The sequence below is a fragment of the Prorops nasuta genome, unplaced genomic scaffold (genome assembly GCF_024137725.1).
Source record: "Prorops nasuta isolate Cenicafe-Biocafe unplaced genomic scaffold, Cenicafe_Pnas_1.2 PNAS00063, whole genome shotgun sequence".
Lineage (NCBI taxonomy): Eukaryota > Metazoa > Arthropoda > Insecta > Hymenoptera > Bethylidae > Prorops > Prorops nasuta.
In genome coordinates, this window is record NW_027116860.1 from 460692 (window position 1) to 477022 (window position 16331).

A 16331-nucleotide genomic window follows, 5' to 3' on the forward strand; every position below is an offset into this window, starting at 1 on the left:
CTGAAACTCCATCGTTATACATATTCGCCAACAGCGTAATCATTGATAAATTGTCCGCAATGAAAATAATAGTTTAACGATCGAGGACGAATGAGATGTGAACTAGAAAGCGATCGAATCGCCTTATCGGAGCGTTAAACGCTCGAGTGTGCTGCAGCGCTTGGTCCATTCGACCTGCGAATACGTGTTAAGTGACCATTGAATTACAGATTATCGCAAACATCCAGACTACCAGCTCTCGTCTATCGTTTGCAATGCGTGTCTTAGTCAAGGCTTAACGCAAATGGTAATTATGCAAAGTGGAGAGTATAGACTGGACTCGCCACATACGTTATTATACTCGTATTCAATCGAGGCTTGTGCTGATGTGCCAAAGAATGAAGACTATTTGGGGCAAATAAATAACATTTTTCAACAGTCCATAATCAATGGCAATTTAGATCCATTTTACCGCAATGATAATCAAGGTTGTCACTTAAGGAAACTACAAACGAGTTGTGTACGATCAACGTTAAAGCGTATTTCAGTTTAAGTATAACATTAGTTCGTATATACAGACACCGATACGACCATACTATACACGTTTGTGAACATTCACGAAGCTCCTCGACTGTGAAAGTATTGATGAACACTCATATTTAATGCTTCGGTATATGTTCTATATACTACAATAGATTACACATACGAGTAATTTAAATGGCCGTTAATCACGGTTGTAATTAATTTGTCGTGCTTAATTACCATCCTCGTAAAAGTCTAAAGTTATTCGTGTCATTCGAAATGTAGGAATATTAAACTCCGTGGTAGCACCACGTGTAAATTGCACGCTGGGAAAATTTCTTTAACATTGTCACCACGATAAGCTCACTTTGCTCGTTCACTTTACTCACCAGACTGTTGTAAGAAGTTTCATTTGAAACAGAAGATAGGAAACTAAGTTGTTATTTCAACTCGCAAGACGTGCACACGAGGGAAACGCCGAGGATTCTGAGAGAACGGCCGTTCAACCCTTACCACACACACACACACACACATATGCATACATATATACACGCATGCACCTGTATCAAGCTCCATTGGGGAACGCGCATAAGCCGCAATTATGCAAAGCAGTTAGCTCAAATACACCAAACATGTTGTCATGTCTGCTTAATCAGAAATTGAAGCACCATGCGCGAGGTATAAATATTGGAAAAACGTCGATCACCTTTTCATTGTTGCACAAACCTGTCGCGTTCCTCGATATCTACCTGAAAATCATGTATATGTAGCTGCAGGATCGATAAATCGATAAATGGAAAACTCGCGCGAAGTGCTGGCCAATTTCAGAAGAGATTTCAGACAAGAAAATTGAATCCACTTGCAATATCAAAGTATGCGTCTGCTGAAAATGAGCATCTGCGAGACATTTGGTGTACGAAACAGTGATGACCTTGACACTGCAGTGTCTGGAAGATTCTCAGCGATAAAAAAATGGATAACGAAGAACTAGATTTCGCTGTAGTGTCAAATGGAGTGATGCATATAGCACATACGTAGCCCCACAAAATACCCGATAAGTCATTATAGCGTATCGTGACCAATCGTCGATCTTCGTTATATCTCGCAACAGCTTCGCGCGATGTACCTTGATCTCCGAGCTTATATATATATGGACTCCTCGAGAGGCCATCCAAAACAGCGATCGTGCAACATCCACCTACGATTATTCTCGCTCGAGTTGAGTGATCGTGAGAATAACGACGTCGAGCCTCGCAGCTTATTACGACCATCACTTTCATCAAGGTGGCGCATCCCTCAAAGAAGCTCCAGATTCTCGGAATCCCGGAAGTCCGGGAGGACTCATCGAACATATAAGCATTTATTGTTAAGGAACGAAGGAAAAAGTGGAATGTTGGCGGTTAATGAAGCACTTTGTGACGAAATTCAGCTGCTAATTGGGCGGCGAACGATCAACGTTCGGGCAGGGATATCAGGCTGTTATAAGTACTCCGGGAGTAAGGATGGGGATAAAATCTGAGACTAGGGACCTGTTACACCATAAAGGATTGGGTCGCTAGCGGTGAGAGTGGGGTCATTGACGTGTCCGCGTGGCTTCTGTGAAAATGGCAGGCTAGCCGCCTACGAGGAGCACAGACTAAATCGAGCAATCACCAATCGCACCAACGACACTATATATATATATATATATATATGTGTATGTAACCCTTCGTGTAAACGCGCAACGTCGTGGCTGCTATATATACATGACATGTACATAAACATCCCTGCGTATATATGTAAATAATACAGGTATATCTGCTCTCTTTCTCTCTCTCTCTCTCTCTCTCTACGGGATTTGCAGAATCCGTTGCATCTCCAATGATCGCTATCGGTACGAACGCAAAATTCACTTAGCTCCACTTCCATTCTGGTCACGCACTCGTGCCATTCGGAAGCCGATGCCGAGCAATTTGTTTTAACGATTCCCGGAGCCTTCGAACTTGATTATCGTTTGCTCGATAATCATTCCTGAACGGTAGCCAATTCGAGGAATCCTTCGATACGTCTGACTTGGGCAAAAAAACACGTGCCTTTAATTGACATTCCGCTGTCGATAAAGATGTTACGCTATGAGAAGCGCGATCGATCTATCCGTATATAGGATGCGCAGGAGATAATCGACGATTTGTGGTCCAGTGACGTTTTCATCGATGCGGATAATGTTCGTTGCGTCGAGCCATCAGGATTCGCGGTCGGTCTTTCTCCTGAAACTTGTAGGATTTTAAAAGAACAGTCTCGAGGGAAATAGGCGAACATCTCGTCGTCGTCTCTATGGCTACCGTTGGAATGCAAATCTTTCGTGGCGGTGGCCTTGGCTTCTTCATACTGTATATATATAGGAGCTAGACGTCGAATGGTAGCACGTTCATACCGCTGACTCATTGCTGTCTCAGGGAAGAGAGTCGATGAGCCGATAGTGGAAAGAGCTTTGCTTCGAGACCAAATTCACTGTGATAAAAGGATCGAGACAGGATATGGGAAGAAAGTATGTAGTCGGAGTAATTTAACATTTTGTCGCGCACAAATATATATTAGAGTATATATATATACAGCTTACATCAATTAATTTCTAACGATATAGGACTGGTATCCAAGGAGGATATTCGAAACGGTCGAGGATACTCAATTACAGGATTTGATAATGAAGGGAAGTGATAGGGACTATACGAGACCAAATCGGCTCCTTCCATTATCGCCCGATGCACCAATCTAAAGCGCATTGTACCGTACATGTTCTATATAAGCATTATGGATAATTGACTGACTAATTCCTCAGTGAAAATAATAGCTAGTTAGTTATTAGCGTTCAATTATTATTACTGCATGGCAAATCCTATTCCTCTGCGGTACGTGCTTTCATCAGAGATCAACAGTTTTCGTCTGATGTACGATATCGAATAGATTAGGCTTTACTGTTAATCCTGATACAACAGGTTTTCTATTACTGTATATAGGAGTGGAACGTTCCTGTAATCTCGCTAAAAAACGATCCTTTGATATATAAACTGCTTAAGGGACACTGACAATAATAAGATGCAGCAGTGAGATCGTTAAATTAATTTTTGCAATTATTACGTTGAAATATTCGTCCGACCATAGTCGGATTATACAGAAACATATTTATTCCTCTACTTGTTGGATGAAAATAAACAAGTGGAAAAATTGTACCGCGCAATTGCACATTTTACCGCTCACTATATTTAAATGGTATTATGATTCCTATATTGAAACGTTTTATACTACATCGCAGACGTTTCAAGAGCAATTGTTCGCGTTAAATCAACTCATACAGAAAATGAGCACAATGCGATTCTGAATTTTGATATGTTTGATTCAACGCAAAATTAAACTCGATAGAAAATTGAAACAGATCGTGACCGGGAATTCTAAAATATAGCATAGCGGCATTGGATTATGTACGAATTGGAATCGATAAAAACCAATGGGATTTTAAATGATAATCGTGAATTGAAATGAAATAATACTCGAAAAGATGAAACGTAAGATATTTGCTTTACGATTAGAAATTTTTTAATATAATGCATGGAAGCCAAGAATAGTTTGAGTTGGACTTGATCATTTCACCGATGATCATTCAAAATATATATATATATATATATATATATATATAAATATAGTATAGTCACTGAGGTAGCACACGTGTATCAATTATTCAAAAGTCCGTCCCTGTTGAATAATTCATGCTGATTTTAAACTTATGAGTTTGGAAAAAGTCCGCTTATATTCCTGCACGCGGATGAATACCCGAATCTTTTGGTACTACGAAAAGAAATGCACGAAACTCAGTTGCGGTTTCATTCTTTTCGATACGGTACGACGTGTATCGAGTGTCAACCGGCAGAAGCTACGTGCTGAAGAAATAAAAATCCTCTTCCTGTGGGAAAACAAGATATGTCCTTCAAAAGATCATTGCACGTAAATTGCTTTTCTCCTTTTCTACCCTCGATCATTTCACAAAAATAACAAGCTGGTACTCTCTAGTTTCAATGAGACGATGCCAACTGGCTTTCGGTATTATCACAGGTTTGTAAATTGTATAACGAGAGAAAGTTGAAAATATAGGTAACCGCGAGAAGACGACCAAGCAAATCAAAAACATAGACCGAATAAGTTGCTGGTGACGCCTCTAGCCACGAGAGTCACTGAAATAGCAGTTCTATGCAGCAGTGAAAAAAAAAGTTTCGTACACCTACGTAAATATAACGTTTGAGTATAGAGGAGAGTATATCCAGACCCCAACCCTTATCCGTGATCTAAAAGCCTCTTCCTGTTGCCTGGAAGATACTAGTGTCTGAATCTTCGTCAGATACCTATCATCGGAGAGTATAGGAGAGTTTATTGTTGGAGAGACGGGATGAGAAACATTGTTGGGGGTATGGAGGGGAGCGGGGGGGGGGGGGGAGGAAGGATGTTGGCGAAAAAGCAGACTTTGCACTTTGAACTTTCCACTCTGCCTCTGTCTAGCCTTTAGTTATTTCTAATGGCACTCTTCGAATTAAAGTTTTAAAGGTCTTCCGGTATATATTAAGAATGCAAGAAAATTTCTTCAAAGGAATACAAGAACGATTCTCTTATTTCTAAGTTGTCGCAAGAATTTAATAGTTGGTGGATAGAGGCGATTTCGTTCGATTTTCCAATGTAAAACGATACTTAACATCTGTCGATACTTTTTATTGACTGAATAAATTTAATCCTAAGCTCGTTATGGCCGAAGCAGGGACAAAGTGTAATTTTTTCTTTCATTCCTGCAGTGCAGTGCCATTTTCGCCTGATTTCAAGAGAATTCCACGTTCGACGGGGAACGTTTTGCGCGTCTCTTCTCCCGTGACAATACTTTTCCCTCCCCATCCCTCCTCACCCCCTTCACCCCTCCCTATATCCAGAGGTTCGTCGCTCATTCTCAAGATGTTACTCGACCTCCGGAGACGAAGCTACCCAACCTACCCAACCTCCGGTACACCCCCCCCCCCCCTCCTTCTCCATTTCCCCTTACTCCCACCAGCTGGACCACCACATCACCGTCTATCTGCCCAGTCGAGTAAGAAGAGCCCTACACCGACTTCGGGACAGAAAAGAAAGGAGAGACTCACGGAATTTGAGGTATTTTCTCCTCCTACCCAAAACGACCTCGCGCCCCATTGAACCTTTTATTTACTCAGGAAACTCGGAGAAAGAATCTATGCGAGATGCGCAACGAACCGGCTTCGGCACCGATTGCTCAGGACCGACGACTGATAACCCTTATCACTGTTTTTCTCAACATGTTCCGACCAACCATTTCGGCTCTGGAGATTTGCCCTCAAAGAAACTACTTAGCTTTTATATGAAATCAACCTTATCTCTCTAAAACTGTGGGATAAAAACGAGCAAAGACTTATTTCAAGAAACCTATTTATTCTCAATTACAAATATTCCAACGTTTCCTCTGCCAAGAGTATATATATATATATATATATATATATGTATATAATTCCATGCAGCTATACGATCCAAAGTTATGTAATAAAAATCTTCAATAATCGATGGCTTCAACCGGATTCATCTTTCCTGAAGAGGAAGCTAGTCGAACTCATTGGCTTAACAGGCAGTGCTCAAGATTTTCCGATAATTCCCATGATAAGGGAACAAAAGGAAAGATTCTTATACGATTAATTAATCTATCATATTACGCTTTTCTCAATTATATTTCGCCTTTTTACCAGCCTCTTATATATATATATATATATATATATATAGAATGTACACTAGTTTCGCGTTGACCCTGCGAGTAGGCAAATTTATTGGATCTGCCAAGAGAAAATTTATTCGACTGCCAAATGGTAAGAGAAAGTGGGGAAAAAGAAAGTGTTTTAACCGTAATACCCACACGTTTTTTTTTTGCTACGGAATCCTGATAATCTGGAGTGTCTGCATGGCGGCAAGTCGAGGAAAGAAAGCAAAAAAAAATAGTTTTATCGATGAGAGCGTATTTCAATGATAGCATCTCCCTGTTACACATGTATGTGTGTGTGTACGGTTTAAAGGCGCAAGACTATACAGCTATACCCTCCGTATCGCAGGCTCTCTTCCGTGTTTCTCCCTTTCGTGCCAGAATATCGCGGTTTTGTGGCTTCAACTTATGTCAAATGAAATGGCTTTTACTATTTAGATTGTCTTCGGAGTGTAATACCTTCCGTAACAACAACAGAAACACTTCGGAAGAGCTATAAAGATATTTTCTTGAATAAAACCGACTTTTCGTGTCTGGCTCGCGATGAAGGCAATAACGCCAAAGCTGAATAACGTTTCGGTTGGTTCATCCAGCGGAAAAGTACGAGTGCAAATGAAAATGGCTGAGGCAGCACTTACACTAATGACAGTAATAACATTAATAAAGCCTTGGCTTGTACGGCCAGCAGGAAAATGAAGCAGAGTGTAAAATCGGATGGCCCGCCCGCCCGCCAGAGCCAATTCCCTCTCGCAGGAGTGCACCCGATTTCTCTCGACGCAGTATCAAAGTAGCAGCATCGCTAACACGGTAACGCCTTGAAAGCACGCGTGCAGTCGGCATTGCGGTTTCATTGCGCACTGATGAAAAAACCTGCGGTCATCATCGACCGACAACGCCACCCCCCCCCCCCCGCCCCCTCAACTCGCCCCTTATTATTCTTTCTCTGATACGGTCAACCTTCGCACATATATAGCATATGAACATCGCTATATATAACGGTACCACACGCTTCATTTTTCACGAAATTATATTTCGACCAATCGAACAATTTTCTCAATCTCTATATTATACGTACGTGCGTATTTGATAACGGTAAATCTCAAGAGTGCCATCGCGATAGGCTGTAATAAGGATGATGATCCTTGTACGGATGATCCAGCAGCGATCGAAATATTTAAAAGGATTATCATCGTATATGTATTATGATATTAGACAAAAAATGAGCAAAATTAGATGTGTTAAATATATGATTGAAAGTGAGATTTATCATTAGGAGAAATCTATATATATACTCATTTATATATATATATATATATATATATATATGCATTTGATCCGATTACTCTCGAAATTTAGTTCGTAAGATCCATTATGCGGTATAATAGGGTTACGCGTGATCTCGATAGCTATGATGCATTGACGGTGACACATAACATTACACTAACAGGTGCAAAGCCTACGTGTATCCAACGTATACTATGTAGCACCGTTGTACGATCGTTAATCTATTAATAACATATGTCGAGTAGCAATAAATTGCTCGAGCTTTATAGACACTGCAGATGTTGCAACAAAGACTCGTAACAAATATACGTCATCTATAATAATGATAACATTTAATTAAGATTCCTTCGGGTGAGAATAATTCAACTTCCATGTACGGAGCACGTTCTATTTCTTAGATTATGCATATATGTATATATAGTTATACGTGCAAATAGATAAGATGAAAATTGACGGTTCTTCCCGATGTCTCGTTAATTTTCCAGCTCCATTGCTACCCATATATACATAATATTCATAGTTTGCAATAGAATCATGCCATATGCATATATATAAGAATCTAGAGTACACACACACATACATATAGAGCGGCAGTAATGGTAACGGTGATGCATCGATACAGGGCCAAGTATTATCAAGCTGCGACGGTGCAGCAGCACTGCAGGACGGACAGCGAGCGGTAGCGAGCATCAACGACAGGAGCAGCAGCAATATTAGGCAGTAGGAATGTGCATTGCGATAGGCCTTGTATGTACGGTCACGGCTCTATAGGCATACTTATTGCACACCAATATTACAAACATGCAGGACCTACGTTTGCACGATAACGGTAAGTTATAGACGACCGTGCGGTAGTCCCGATAGATTTAACAATGGTGATATATATAGTCCTGTCAAGTAGCAATATCGCTCAGCGGGTGCCGGGTGCACCGATGCTCCCGAGGAGAGCATCTTTGGCCGCGGAATGAGGTTGACCTTGGCGTTCTCCGGTAGATGATAGAGAATACTATATAGCAGCGCGGGAGCGTACACTCCCCTCGTTTGGATGTCATAGCCTCATTTTCTCTCTTACCAAACGCCTGGTTAGCTCCACACCTCGACCAGCCCCAGTCTCTACCGAGAAATCGAGCAAATCAACGCGTCCGACAGTCGTGACTCGCCTTGAAACTTACTCTTGACGGCTGTAACGACTTTTCCACCAGACACACGGCATATTGCCTTCCCGCCTGCCAACCGACCACCACCACCATCAACAATGCACCAATCGAACAATTCATTGCAATTACGACTTTTGCTACGTTATGTGGATACAAGAGCAAACCTACCGACAGCCAGATAGTACTACACATATACAGCCAAGATAATATTAATGTTTTCCTGCTCGGAATAAACCGTTCTATTCGCTTGCTTGAAAAATTCTAATGTTTTTCCATTAATTATATATATATATATATATATATATATACCTTAACACACACACACACACATACGACTCGGTCGTGGAAGGAAGATAGTGTATTGGTCGGTGATAAGAAGACTAAAGCGATGGTCGCGACAAAGGTGCGTGAGAGCAAATAATGGACAATTCCACAGAGAGGTTATATATATATATATATATATATACAAGTGTCCTCCTCCAGATTACCGAGAAGACCGTTAGGAGGACGAGCGGAACGCAAGCGAAGACAGTCCCGAGGACGCGAGTCGCGTGGAGGCGTGCGACTATGCAAGGTATGCAGCCCCGGGTCTTTTTCAAGGCCTTTTATTATCCCCGCTCGCGCGCGCCAATCACGGACGACCGCGCGACCAGCTAGAAAAAAAGTAACATCCTCATCCTCGAACGCGAGACCGATCGCGAATCTGCAGCCGCAACGATCCTAAACTCTAACCGAGTTATTCGACATATGCGTATTTGCCGAAGAAGAAAAACCCTCGGAGAAACTTATTAGCCGCGACAGTAAAATTTTATCGATTCCCGCGCCAAACTCGAGCAACTTTCATCGGAATTTCGGTAAAGTTGAAGGGGGAAATCTTATCGCTCCTCTTATGCGCCAGTTGGAGTATAAAAGTTTCGTCGCAAAACGATGCTGGTCCGCCGCACTCGACGATTACCGATGAGCGGCTCTCCACTCGTCCCTTTTCTGCAGTATGCGGACGGGGTATATATATATACATATACATATATATATATATGAGTAGCAGATTTTTAATGCGCGATAAATCTCTCCTCTCGCAGTGGAAAATCGGAACGACGTCAATAATGACTTAGCGATCGTTTTACCGAAGAGTTTTTTATTATTCTCGTCGGTAGATTTATGTCACTGTTAAAATTCGCACGGAGCGTTATATATTTTGCATGGTGCAAGCGCAATAATAAAGTGGACCGCCGATCGCATCAGAAACGCTCGACGATTTCTCCACCAGGAAGAAGAAGATTTGCGCAAAAGCTTCATTGAAACTTTACGCGTTTTATGCATAACCGATCTGCTCCTCGACCTTATATATATATATATATATATACATGTGCATTATCCCCTTTAATCCTCCACTCGCACCTCGCTCGATCTTCTCATCCGACCATCGGCGACTCTCCACACTCGCGTGCTGGCGAAATATTAAAGCATTCAAAGATTTATTCCCTTGCCAGATTTAAGTCCACGAGGCTATCGAAAAAAATTCATCGAGCCTGTAAAAAAATGCTGAGTAAATGTCAGAGCAGAAGCATGCTTCCTGAAATCTTAACGATTCCACAGAATTATTATCACCGCATCTTTTTTCATGTTTCGCTGTAATATGACCATACACAAATAAGATTTTATATCGGGAAAAACCTCGTGTATATAATACTCTACGGATCCAAGTTTATCGTTCGATAGTTTGGACCGGTATAAGAGATATCGAGTGTATGGAAGAAATAACGGTTGAATTTTATTGGTTCGCTCGCGATTTATCGAGGCTTTTGTATATATATATATATATATATATTTGCAACGTGTGCCGTGTTTGGAAAATTGGTGGTGCGGCGTCGCGACGGAATTGGCAGCGTCGAGAATCCACGTATGCAGAGATCCTTTCGCGGTGTGTAAACGATTAAGTTGAGATCATTTACGAGTGGAGCCATCCGTTCACTACCGGCTTTACTGCCTATATCCTCCGCCGAAGTAACTTTGGTAATTGAATTTGAGAATAGCTCCGGCTTCCGAACGGCTAACACCCTACGGAGCGAAAAGGAGCGAGCGAGCGAGCGAGCGACGGCTTCCGTGTCTCCGCACAGTCCCGCGCGATGCACGACGATGTTCGACTCAGCTGCTGCTGCACGAGAGAGAATCGGGTCGACCGTTAAACGCCTGTTAAATAATACACGCGCGTTCTCCAGGAGGAGATCCGCGCGCGCGGTCGCCAACACCGATCACACATCGATCCGACCAGTTTCCTCTATATATATGTATAGGTAATACCTCAACGCAAGATGAATGAATTCATTTATTATTAGAACCAGATGCGCCGGTTGTACGCCCGTGAGCCTCTCGATAACGCCCGATCCTTCTAATAAATTTATATACGTGTACCTTAACGTCCGTGCCAGGTACAATATCGTACCAAGATCGGCAAAAAATTCAAATAACCTGTTGAGATTCTTTTTGAAGAAACACCGCCTGCTTTATCAAACGTGCCTCTAATGCTTCGACTTTTATTACCTGCAAGGGAGAGAGAGAGGGAGAGAGTTAACAACATAAAGCTATAATATATATTGCCGCTTTGAAAAATCTCACATGAGAGAATCTATACAATTATGGAAAAAAGCTAATTTTACGATGTCGTTATGTTTAGGGATCTCGATAACGGGATTATATTAGTCGAGCCAGCATATTTGTACAAAGCGATGAACCTCTTATCGCCGGTAGTATACACGGTTTCCGGTATAAATAAGCCTGGCTCGATAAGTTTCTTCAAAAGGGACCAATTCCTGCGTTAGAATTAAGGAATTAGCATTCATCGTGGGATATCGAAGAAAGCGCGCATTATCTTTGTGAGCCTACTAAAGATAATAGTTTGTAAAGCACGATAGAGGTTCTGACGAAAAACATCGTTAAGTAGAAAGTACTTAAGATAAATGAGATTTTACTACACGCATCAAAGCAATCATCAAAGGTCGTCGAGATTTATATGCATGCTCCAATAATTTTCCTTCTCTCCTCTCATCCCTGTATACGCGCGCGTGCGCCAGTTTCTTCAAATTTTTCACGTCTGCACTGCGCTCTATATGTACTACATACTTATATACTACACTGGGAGGAGGTGTCATCGATGGAGGCTAACGATGATCCAGCAGACGAGTATGCTCGTTAGTGCGTGAAAATAGCAAGGTTAAAAGAGAGAGAGAGAGAATTAAGGAAGGAGGGATGATAAAGACGATGCGTGGTAAGAGAATGAGAGGAGACGAAAAGTGGGGGGGGGGGGAGAGGGAGAAAAAAACATGGGATAAGCTGACAGTAAACGTAGTTAAAAAGACGTTCGACAAACAAGAGTGAGGAACGTGGCGCGGCATGGCGCGGCATGGCTCGGCTCGGCTCGGGCGCCTCCACCGGCGGGAGGTCAAAGAACGGAGTTCGCCAGCTCATGCGAACTCTATAAACTACCTCGCGCGCTCCTCACTTTGGAATCAAAGCGGAATGAAAAAGAACAATGGTCGGAGGATAAGAGGAGAGATGAACGATAAGTTGAAAAGTGCACCATTTAACTCATTATGCTATCGGGATTTGGAAGAGTAGGAGGGGGAGGCTCGATGTAAAGAGGAGCAAAGCTGCTCAAGAAGAATACGAATCGAAGGAGAACGTAGTTGAGGAGGAGGAAATAATTGAGCCAAGATTGTGCCGGGCCGCTGTTTCCAAAGAAGGGAGAAAGGAGAAAGATGGATAGAGGCACTTATATATATATATAGGAGACTGATAGAAGCTTAACGGAAGCGTATGGTAAAAGTGAGAAAAACTGTGGAGTGAGGTACGAGGATAAAGATGAAGTATATATATATATATATATATATATGTAGAGGAAGGATTGGATGAACGAACGAAGGCAGAAGAGAAGAAGAAGAAGAGAGTGGAGAGGAGGGAGAGGGGGTGAGGTGGGGGGAGAGTGCGAGGGTGCGAGGGAGACGAAGATAGACGTGGTATTCGCCAGTTGCCGCTGAACGTGTTCAATGCCGCAGTTGGAGCAAGAAAGTGGTCGCAGGGAAGAGGTCGGTTGGCTCACTGTTCGCTCAAAGCCTTCTAGAGAGAAGGAGAGAGAGGGGGATGGGGAGGGGGGTGGGCAGTGTAGACCGTCCGTCCGTAGGCCGTTGCCGCTGCATGTTCCTCTTTCGACTTCAGTCTCTCTATACATACCGGAGGTATAGCTATCGCTGGCCGGTCTAGCGTGCTTCGTTCGTAACCGTATAGCTATATAGCAACCTCTCCTAGGTATATATATATATATATATACACCGGGTCCCGATCTTCCTTCTCCATAATAATTTCGGTACTTTGCGAGAATCAGCCAATACACACCGATCTACGAGATACAAAAACACACACGTGGATCCCCTGGGATAACTCATCCGCCATCACAATGAAATACCGCAAAGTCTCACCGAAGGATTAAAACTGTTACAACTGCTGTGACGTAAGAGTCCAAGTGCTTTTTCCACCGGTGTGCCACAGTGGTCATAGTGGGTTTGGATATCCACAGAGAGAATCCAATCCGCGATGGCTCGGAAAAGCTAATGCGAGCCTTCGAATGAGTAATGTTCGATGGATCGAGTTAATTAGCCGCTACGGATAGGAAGAGAGAAGCAATTAACGCATGAGACCAATGTAACCTAACCCGAGGAAAAAGGGAGCAAACGGCGAAGGAGGCTCGGCTCTAAATTAGACGGCCAGAGTCATGAATAATAATGAAACTCTCGCTGTGTGTTTGCGATGGAAGCGATAGGTGCGATAGGTGAACGGTATATATCGAAGCGCGCGATAGGGTATACGTTGTAGCAGTCATCAGGATACGGCAGGACTAGGACGGAGTACAAAGTGGAAAGACTGGAGACGCATCTATATACATACATATATATATATATATATATATAGCAATAGTGAAGAAAAAGCGAAGCGTCCCTCGCAATTTGCCCAACGTTACTCAGCCTGCAGTGAAGTGTGATCGATAGGATCCGTACAAAGTTTGATACCTCGCAAGTATCCATGATTTTCACACAACTGTATATATATATATATGCTGAAGAAAGAGGTGACAATCAAAGGGGAAGAAAGGATAAAGAGAGCGCGTAGTTGTTAACCGGTTCCCGCGGATCGGCATGCACAGCGACACCCGGTGAAGTCTACGAGCATCGCAAGGATCGTCCGTGCGTGTCTCTCGCATCGGGCTCGATCGAACCGGTCTCACGGATCAACGCCGGATGATCACCTGCCAAGTGCCAACGATCCACCAGCACTGGAGAAGGAGCCAGAACACAGACGTGCCTCGTCCTCCTTCTGGCCAACTTTCGAGAGTCTCGAGCCGAGCATAGACCGTACCAGGAATAACTGCAAAATCGCTCGGGGCTCCTGCGAAATCATTGACATGTGTCGATCGATCGAACGTGCTTCCTCCTGATCCACTACTGTATTTCCAGTCGCGTGGCCTCTCTATTTCAAGCCCCGATCGCTCGGCGAACGTGCTCGGAAACTCCATTCGACCCAGAGACCCCCTTCCAAAGAAAAAATCAACTTCGAAGAGTGTATAACTATAGAATGGTTGGCCCCCTCCCCTCGCAACCCTTCGGCCGTCCAAAACCGATCCATCCGGGAGTTTCAATGGAAGATCGATAACGCCTTCCTCGATTAGCGCGCAGCTGCAAGGATACAATTTATTGTCACCGCGTATCTCGAGTGTGTCAAGTTTTTCAACGAGTATAATGATCGAGTCTCGCGGTGGAGAGCCGATACACGGAGAATTAGAAAGTGCGGCCGGTAGTGATGCGGATGTAGGCTGGTTGGTGCGTGCTCGAGGAGCAGTGAGTTCCTCTTGAAATGTGTCCTCGTTGGTGTTCTTCCGATTATTCGTGTGTCTGTGCGAATGCGTGATTTCCTCGTGGTTCGATCGATATAATTATATAGTTCCTATAATACCGTTGCTCTTCTCAACGGATAGTCTCTTGGTTACACGTGGGCCGGAGCGAACGACTCGTCGATAGTTTGCGGAAGCTGGCAAATATATCTCGAAAATTGATAGTCCACTCGCAAAGAACTATATATATATATATATATATATATACGCGAAATATACTTGGCCACGCTGTAAATTATGAAAGAACCGACGTACACTCCTGGCCATCCTGAGGAGTAACTGCAACATTGATATAACTGATTTGGGGCGAATGAGAAGCTGCCATTGCTGCCGTTATACCGCTCCGCTGCACCGAGGCAGGTGCAATTTTTGTCCAGGAGAATTGCACGTTGCACTAATTGCACGTTGCTCGGTGAAAGCTTGGCACGAGCACGGAGCATCGCAGGGGCACTCTCCGACAGCGGGCTGGAATTTTCTTTGACCTTGAAAATTACATTCGACGGAAGAATCGGTAAACTCGCGACCGGTGCACGTTTGGACGCGAGGGAACGGTGCAACGTGGACGATGCGGATTGGCGAACCTCGCGGGTTGCAATGACGAAGATAAGTCCTTGAAAGGATCGTCCAACGGATAGCGCGAATCGATGAGAGTTTGGAAAAGCTGATAGCGATTCGGGTGAGAGATCGGGGATACTCCGAGGTATCCGGGAGTGAATCTCAAGACGCGGAGGAGCAACGGTCGCCGTGGCATGAGGAGGTTCGCACGCAGGCGCAAAACCCTGGCCGCATTCTCTGCGATTATGGGACGCCTTGGCAAAGCCTCGCAGAGCACTACGAGGCCTATCTTCAAGGTGCATTATCGTAAACTGGTCGACGAGTACTCGCAGCAGCAGGACCAACTGAAATTTATGCCAGCTCTGCCCGATTACATGTCCTACTGCTGCTGCAGATGCGGTCACACGCAGAAGTTAAAAGTAAGTCCTTGACAATATTAAAAGAGCGTCACACCCTGTATACACCGGTCGTTTCCCCACTCGAGATCAATCCTATATATATAACGTCAGCTTGTAATTCGATCGAGCGACCTTTATAATTACAATTTGACACACGCAACAGCTGTCGTATACCTATATATATACATATATATAGAAGAAGGAGGGAAAATATTCGCCGTGGCATTGCACGGTGCGTTGGTCGAACGCCACAGCTGGGTACATATTCCGCTTCTTCCACACCGAGAGGAACGTCCGTTTGACATTTGATCCGATCGGAACATCCGATACGATCGTTCCGCGCTTATTCCTCGAAAGCAACGGAAAACACTGCGGCGCGGCGTCGAAAGTCAACTTTCACGTGACTCGACGTGACCCGGCTTCGCCGTTCGCGTTGCGTCATTAAAACCAGCCGAAAGTTCCGTCCGCGCGGGCCACTTTTATGCTTTATCTCGGATCTCATCGCCTCCGGATAGCATTGCTCGCCCGCGATAATCCTGCAGTCGGTCGGACCTGCGAATTAACGTGTCTGGCGTCATTAACGATAATGACGATTAGTCTCTTCGAGTATATATACGCGTTGACTCAATTCCTATCTCAACAGGTAGCTCTCGATGATACTCGCCATCATCCAGCGCAGCTTCGATTATCATCGATGCGTAATGAGTCCGACCTCTGTACCGTTC